Here is a 9,976-nt window from a genome sequence, read left to right as displayed (position 1 = left end):
AGTGTATTTTTCTAAACTGGTCACACCTTTCCTCAAAACTGACAAAAGAGTTTGGTCTTGGTCATAGTCTGATTCAAGGTTCGAGTCAGATAAGATTTTTCCTGAACTATCTTTCTCGAAAAGGTTTGATAATTCAGTTACTATTTTACTGAATTTCTTTCTTTGAATATTCACTTAACTGATTTCTAAATTAGTTACGAATTTCAATGAGGAATAAATTAATCATTTATCTGAATATTCTGATCTTGATAGATTTCCTGAATTTTCTTTTTACAATCCGTGTGAATATAAAATGATAGAAATTTTCATCTTGGAGTATTTAATTATTCATTTATCAAATACTCATAGAATTTAAACATAGAATTTAAGAGAATTCTAATTTTGATATAAAAATTCTTTATGCATAAAAATCAACTTCAATGGGAATAACACTTTTTTTAAAAATCCTTTTATGCATAAAATCAAATTTAATAGGAATAACACTTTTAAAATAAAAAGAATTTCTTTATGCATCTATTTATGCATAAAAAATAATTTTTATAAGAATAACACTTTTATAATAAAAAATTCCATTATGCATCTTTCTATGCATAGAAATCAAATTCAATAAGAATAGCACTTTTGTAATAAAAAACTTTCCTTCATATTTCTATGCATAGAAATCAAATTTAATAAGAATAACACTTTTATAATAAAAAAATTTCCATTATGCATCTTTCTATGCATAGAAATCAATTTTAGTAAGAATAACACTTTTATAATAAAAAAATTCCATTATGCATCTTTCTATGCATAGAAATCAAATTTAATAAGAATAACACTTTTGTAATATAAAAAGTTCCATTATGCATCTTTCTATGCATAGAAATTAAATTGAATAAGAATAACACTTTTGTAATAAAAAAATTCCATTATGCATCTTTCTATGCATAGAAATCAAATTTAATAAGAATAACACTTTTATAATAATAAAAAAATCCATTATGCATCTTTCTATGCATAGAAATCAAATTTAATAAGAATAACACTTTTATAATAAAACAAATTCCATTATGCATCTTTCTATATGCATAGAAATTAAATTTAATAATTAATATCAGTGATATCCATGCATATTCATAGGTGAATATGTACATGGAGTAATTAGAATATTTCTTTTAGATGCAAAAATGGTGGGAATTACTCTTTTGGAATAACATAAAAATAAGCTTTCTTTTTCATGAAATTCTAGAAAATTTTGCCATAACCTCCTTTGTATGGCTGACTATTTCTCATTTTTATCTTTCTTCACTTAACCTAATTAACTTAATTTAGAATTATAGAACTCTAATCTACACAATTTTCTAAACTCAAACAATAAGAAGAGTTTAATCTTTCTAGGATTAAGAAAGGTTGGAATGTAAAGAAGAGAAGGGGGTGGCCTTTTCATCAAAGGCATATCATCTAAATTTAATTCATTCATTTGCAAAACATAAAAATCAAGAAAACCATAGATTTTTCATTAAAATTTGTAAACAAAGTAAGAAAATTATCTTACATGGAGCTTGTAAGCTCTACTTTGGCTTGAGGGATTGAGGGTTCTACTATTGTTTGAAGAGCAATAGTGGCCACCAATTCACTTTGGAGAGGATTAGGCCAAAAACAATTGAATTATTAAAAAATTCAATGTAGATGGCTCAGGACACGTGTAGAGTAACAATGCATAAACACCATTAAGCTTTTACAAAGGGGGAGGCTTCTATTTATAGGAAAAAGTGAGCCTCTAACCAAGCAAAATGATTCTAGAATTTTTCAGATCAGTTTAATCAATTTTTGACCATTTTTGGGTCAGTTCAGCTTACTTTTTGAATCTAGTTTTGAAACAGGAGAGAGGAGAGATGAAAATATCTCATTTTATTGATTAAAAATTGGGGGTAATGATGAGAAAAAGGTGCCTACTTCATGAGGGGAGATCCCCACACTAAGGTGTCAAAATTCAAATTTTTAATTCTTTTCTTTGGTCCTTAGTCCACTCTTCATCTTATGTGAGCATTTACTCATTTTTTTTGGGGGGGTTCTTTTATTCTTCAATTTATCTCCTCCCTACACTTGGATTGATCCCATTGGCCCATAGGAACCTTAATTGGACCATAACCCAAAAGTTGTTGAAAATCTGGACCTTTAGGCTAAGGTCCTTTATACCTATTTTCAATTAATTCCAATTGCACATTGGAAAGTTCTTTTTGAATTTCTGTTTGAGGGGAAACCATTTTAGACACTAGGAGGATTTTTATATCCAAAAATATCTCAATTTTGAATTACCTCCCTCTAAACATTTTCTCTCTCCAGGCCAAAACAGGATCTTTCTTTTATTTCAGAGAGGGCAATAATTATAAGATCAGAAGGGGAGGTTCTTACACCTGCATACCTTAAAAGCTGGAGGGAGGAATCTTACATCCTACCTGACTCACTTAAAAAACGCGAGATGTCCTCATCTCACAAACTAGAGGACAACTCTTTCCCTTAAGATCCAACTGATTCTGGGGTTTCTTATAGTCTGGTGAACCCAATAGAATCCTAGGATAAAGATCCCCTTTATAGAACTAATCATCAAATAACAATTCATTCATATCATATCATTCATATCCTCAACACAATAATGGTCCATTAGACCAAAATTTCCATCTAAACATTCCTCCATGGGAATTTCAATTATATAGGTTTTTAATTTTTCATCCCTTAACCTGATCCACTAAGTCAAGTGTTAACAATAGCAATCTATTATCACAATCCACTAATCTCATAGTGATTTGCTAAAGTCATTATTGTCATTCCAGTTATGATTATCACAGGGACTCGGCCGAATCATCAATTTTCAATCAGAATCCAAATCAACTCATCAGTTCTCAACTAGAATTTTAAAATCATATCAACCACATTCAAATTCATCATCTGGATAGCATTTTTGCTTATAATTTCAAGGTCTTAGATTTACTCGTATATACTGCTAGTAAAGAGCTGCAGTTATACCCTCGGTATATACAGGCAGTCGCGATCCTTGGAATTTTAAGGTAAATATCATCATGTCTAGGCCTCAAGCAAGTCAGGGATTCCATACAATTGCGGTACTTCCATTTGAAGACCCAATTATCTATTTATGAATCTTTATTCTAAATATCAATTTGTATGAATTTCATCACACAATTACAACCTTTTACTGCTACTATAAATTTTTGACATTTCTGGCTCTCGGTTGATCCACTTTAGCCAATTTGATCTGATACCAGCAGTTGAAAGAACCCTGTCCCCTCAGCACAACGAATTTTGGGGTGCTAGTAGTGGAAGTAGCACTTCTTGTGCCGCGGGGCAGGGCCCTCACTCGGGGCCTCGCCCACGTATATCCAGACAAGAGACTAATCCCTTGGTTCTTCCAAAATCGAACCCCGAAAAACTTCCCTCACCTAGAAAGCACGGGCGATTTTTCCAAGATATTTTTACTCTAAACGTAGTCAAGAGTCTTAACTAACTGAACTGATCTGACCAGACTCGTAAGTCCCATAGTCAGGTCAAGGAAAAGACTTGCACTTGGATCATAGAGACCAACGCTTTTTTCCTCATTGAGAGGCACAGCCGTTGATTCTTTTCCACCATAGAATAATTTTTATCCAGGAATTACTTCATCTATCGTACCATAATAGAATTGAGTCTCATTTCAGGGATCCATTAGTCCAGCCTAACCCCATCCAGTCCTATGGGTTAGCCAACTGCCAACCATTGTAGTGATAGGATTTATTTAAGAATTTGGTTAGGTTTTGTCTTGGGTACTACGGTAAAGAGTTCCCAGGCCCCCTAGCCAGATATTCAAAACAATCTTTTAATGAAACTATAGTATCACTGATCATAATCCTCCAAAATATCCGGTTGAATCCTAATTTCCAATTTTTTCTTCATCGGTGTACCTATGGCATCATTGGCAACCAGAATGCTCACCACCTGTCCACTCAGGGGCCTTTTTGATAGTTACTAGCTCAAGTAACTGGCAATATTTTCACTTATAAAAATCAAAATGGAATCTTCGTTGAAGATCAGCAAGATCAATCAATAGATCCATATAAAAGAGCCATGGACTCATGTGTTGAGGACCAGCAAGGTTAATCAATCAGATCCATGCCCAAATTCAGAAAACAACTCTTACTCCTTGTTCCAATATCTTCCCCGACGCACATGTGGATATCTTCAGTGACCCAGAGCCCAAGCACCGTATGGTTAGCACCCTCTAGGATCCTTTGCAAGTCACCTAGCACTTCACTCATAGGCTGCTTCCTTAGTCTGTCATCCACCATACCAGAAGCTCACAATTTAAATCGTTGGTCAAGACCTCGACCGACGTCTTGCTACGCGAGACGTCCTCCATTGACTCTCCGTTAGCTGTTGCAACTTTATCAGTTAGGTCTCAACGACCTCATTCACAAGACAGTCAAAATGCTTCCCCAGCATTCTTGGCATAAAACAGTCATTTAAAAACAGGTCATAAATACAGTCATTCTTGGCATAAAACAGTCATTTAAAAACAGGTCATAAATATAGTTTCTTTAACGAACTCTCATCTTTCCATATTGTTCCACATTAATCCTCATTTGTTTCATATGTATTCCCATTCTCATCATATCATTTTCCATCTCATCACATCTTTCCTCATTTATCCGCATCAGATCTCATCCACTCGCATTTACCCATATCCACATCTCATCACATCATATTCATTCACATCACATATCACATCTATCCCAATTTACATCACATCTCATTCACTCACATCCCGATTCACATGACATCACGTCTCATTCATCACATCCCGATTCACATCACATCACATCTATTGACGTCCATCACATTCATTTACATCACATCCATTTACATCCATCACATCACATTCATTCATTCATATCCATCACATTCATTCTCATAACCAGCCCATCACATACATTCTATCCACATTATATCACATCACTTCTATCCACATCATATCTCATGCATACACATCTCATCTCATTCATCCACATCCATCTAATCGTTCACACATCCATCCAATCGTTCACACATGTACGACTACCCACATCTATTCATACATTCATATTTACCACTTCACATCCACATATATTTATGTCACATCACATCTCTTTATATCACATCACATTCTTTCACATACACATCCACATCCATTCTTCATATACACATTCACATCCATTCTTCACATACACATCCATATCCATTTTTCACATACACATTCACATCCATTTTTACATACTCATTCACATCCATTTTCAGCACATACGCATCCACATCCACATCCATTCTTCACATACATATTCACATCCATTTTCACATACTCATTCACATCCATTTTCATCACATACACATCCACATCCACATCCATTCTTTACATACACATTCACATCCATTCTTCAAATACACATTCGCATCCATTTTCACATACACATTCACATCCATTTTCATCACATACACATTCACATCTATTCTTCACATACACATCCATATCAATTCTTCACATACACATCGATATCCATTTCACATACTCATTCACATCCCATATCATATATTTACATCCCGATCCCCACTACATCACATCGCATTCATTCACATCCCGACTCACATCACATATCATATATTTATATCACGATCCCCATTACATCACATCGCATTCATTCACATCCCGACTCACATCACATCACATCTATTCATGTCCATCACATTCATTTACATCACATCCATTTACATCCATCACATCACATTCATTCATATCCATCACATTCATTCTCATAACCATCCCATCACATACATTATTTTACATCTATCTAATTCACATGGCATCTTATCACATATATTCACATCGCATCTTATTTCTATATGCAAGTTTTTAGTTTGATTTTCTTTTGAATACAAGAAGTATTTCTTGAATCAGTATCCCCAAAACTTCTTGATCGAAATTCTGAATTTCATACTAGAATTCCTCGAATTCTATATCCTTGATTCACAGATCAATTTGAAGGGTCTCAAACTTAGTTTCAGATTTGGTGGAGTTTTGAGTGTATTTTTCTAAACTAGTCACACCTTCTTTCCTCAAAACTGACGAAAGAGTTTGGTCTTGGTCATAGTCTGATTCAAGGTTCGAGCCGGATAAGATTTTTCCTGAACTATCTTTCTCGAAAAGGTTTGATAATTCAGTTACTATTTTATTGACTTTCTTTCTTTGAATATTCACTTAACTAATTTCTAAATTAGTTACAAATTCCAATGAGGAATAAATTAATCATTTATCTGAATATTCTGATCTCGATAGATTTCCTGAATTTTCTTTTTACAATCCGTGTGAATATAAAACGATAGAAATTTTCCTCTTAGAGTATTTAATTATTCATTTATCAAATACTCATAGAATTTAAGAGAATTCTAATTTTGATATAAAAATTCTTTATGCATAAAAATCAACTTCAATGGGAATAACACTTTTATAAAGAAAATCCTTTTATATGCATCTATTTATGCATAAAATCAAATTTAATAAGAATAACACTTTTAAAATACAAAGAATTTCTTTATGCATCTATTTATGCATAAAAATCAATTTTTATAAGAATGACACTTTTCTAATAAAAAAATTCCATTATGCATCTTTCTATGCATATAGAAATCAAATTTAACAAGAATAACACTGTTATAATAAAAAAAATTCTGTTATGCATCTTTCTATGCATAAATATCAAATTTAATAAGAATAACACTTTTATAATAAAAAAATCCATTATGCATCTTTCTATGGATAGAAATTAAATTTAATAAGAATAACACGTTTGTAATATAAAAAATTCAATTATGCATCTTTCTATGCATAGAAATCAAATTTAATAATAATAACACTTTTGTAATAAAAAAATTCCATTATGTATCTTTCTATGCATAGAAATCAAATTTAATAAGAATAACAATTTTATAATAATAAAAATTTCATTATGCATCTTTCTATGCATAGAAATCAAATTTAATAAGAATAACACTTTTGTAATAAAATAAATTCCATTATGCATCTTTCTATATGCATAGAAATCAAATTTAATAATTAATATTAGTGATATCCATGCATATTCATAGGCGAATATGTACATGGAGTAGTTAGAATATTTCTTTTAGATGCAAAAATGGTGGGAATTACTCTTTTGGAATAACATAAAAACAAGCTTTTTTTCACGAAATTCAAGAAAATTTTACCATAACCTCCTTTGTATGGCTGACCATTTCTCATTTTTATCTTTCTTCACTTAACCTAATTAACTTAATTTAGCTTTTGGGAATCCATATTTCTCCATGGTTTTGTTTATCATATCCCATAATAGCATTTGGCTTGTTGTATCCTCCTCTTTCATCTTGCATGTAGCGATTTTCATCATCATTCTAGCACTATTGATGTTAAAATTAAATAGATGATATTAGAGTTTCCAATGAATTAATATTAACATCCAGTCTAAATTTAAAGGAAAAATGTACCAACCTTAGGAAATTCATCGGTGTACCTATGGCATCATTGGCAACCATAATGCTCACCACATGTCCACTTAGGGGCCTTTTCAATAGATGATATTAGAGTTTCCAATGAATTAATATTAACATCCAGTCTAAAATTAAAGGAAAAATGTACCAAAAGTTACGAAATTCATCGGTGTACCTATGGCATCATTAGCAACCATAATGCTACCACATGTCCACTTAACTTATAAAAATCAAAATGGAATCTCCGTTGAAGATCAACAACATCAACCAACAGATCCATATAAAAGAGCCATGGACCCTTGAGGAGACCAACAAGGACAATCAACCAGATCCATGCCCGAATTCAGAAAACAACTCTTACTCCTTGTTCCAATATCTTCCCCCACGCACGTGTGGGTATCTTCGGCGACCCAGAGCCCGAGCACCGTATGGTTAGCACCCTCTAGGATCCTTCGTCACCTAGCACTTCACTCATAGGCCGCTTCATTGGTCCCTTATCCACCGTACCGGCGGAAGATCACCATTTAAATCAAACCAAGGCTGGTCAACAAGACCTCGACCGACGCGAGACATTCTCCATTGACTCTCCGACAGCTGTTGCAACTTTATCAGTTAGGTCTCCACAACCTCATTCACAAGATGGTCAAAATACTTCTCCAGCATTCTTGACATAAAACAGTCATTTAAAAACAGGTCATAAATACAGTTTCTATAACGAACTCTCGTCTTTCCACATTGTTTCACATCAATCCTCATTTATTTCATATGTATTCCCATTCTCATCACATCATTTTCCATCTCATCACATCTTTTCTCATTTATCCGCATCAGATCTCATCCACTTGCATCTACGCATATCCATATCTCATCACATCACATCTCATCCACTTGCATCTACCCATATCCACATCTCATCACATTATATTCATTCACATCACATATCACATCTATCCCAATTTTACATCACATCTATCCCGATTTTACATCACATCACATATCACATCTATCCTAATTTTACATCACATCTCATTCACTCACATCTCGATTCACATGACATCACATCTCATTCATTCACATCCTGATTCACATCACATCACATCTATTCACGTCCATCACATTCATTTACATCACATACATTTACATCCATCACATCACATTCATTCATATCCATCACATTCATTCTCATAACCATCCCATCACATACATTCTATCCACATTATATCACATCACTTCTATCCACATCATATCTCATTCATACACATCTCATCTCATTCATCCACATCCATCCAATCATTCACATGTACGACTACCCACATATGTCCATACGTTCATATTTATCACTTCACATCCACATATATTCATGTCACATCACATCTCTTTACATCACATCTCTTTACATCACATCACTCACATTCTTTCACATACACATCCATATCCATTCTTTCACATACATCCACATCCATTCTTTCACATACTCACCCACATCCATTCTTCACATACACATCCACATCCATTCTTCACATACACATTCACATCCATTTTCACATACTCATTCACATCCATTTTCATCACATACACATTCACATCCATTTTCACATACTTATTCACATTCATTTTCATCACATACACATCCACATCCATTCTTCACATACACATTCACATCCATTTTCACATACACATTCACATCCATTTTCATCACATACACATTCACATCCATTCTTCACATACACATCCATATCCATTCTTCACATACACATCTGTATCCATTTTCACATACTCATTCATATCCATTCACATCTCATATCATTTACATCTCGATTTCCATGACATCACATCTCATTCATTCACATCCCGATTCACATCACATCACATCTATTCATGTCTATCACATTCATTTACATCACATCCATTTACATCATCAAATCACATTCATTCATATCCATCACATTCATTCATTCATATCCATCACATTCATTCTCATAACCATCCCATCACATACATTCTTTCGCATCTATCTGATTCACATCGCACCTCATCACATCTATTCACATCGCATCTCATTTCTATGCAAGTTTTTAGTTTGATTTTCTTTTGAATACAAGGAGTATTTCTTGAATCAGTATCCCCAAAACTTCTTGATCGAAATTCTGAATTTCATACCAGAATTCCTTGAATTCTATATCCTTGATCCACAGATCAATTTGAAGGGTCTCAAACTTAGTTTTAGATTTGGCGGAGTTTTGAGTGTATTTTTCTAAACTGGTCACACCTTTCCTCAAAACTGACAAAAGAGTTTGGTCTTGGTCATAGTCTGATTCAAGGTTCGAGTCAGATAAGATTTTTCCTGAACTATCTTTCTCGAAAAGGTTTGATAATTCAGTTACTATTTTACTGAATTTCTTTCTTTGAATATTCACTTAACTGATTTCTA

Source organism: Cibotium barometz, chromosome 16 (assembly GCF_041138505.1).
Source record: "Cibotium barometz isolate CiBa-2024 chromosome 16, ASM4113850v1, whole genome shotgun sequence".
In the NCBI taxonomy this organism is placed as follows: Eukaryota; Viridiplantae; Streptophyta; class Polypodiopsida; order Cyatheales; family Cibotiaceae; genus Cibotium; species Cibotium barometz.
Note: the sequence above shows the minus strand (reverse complement) of the source record.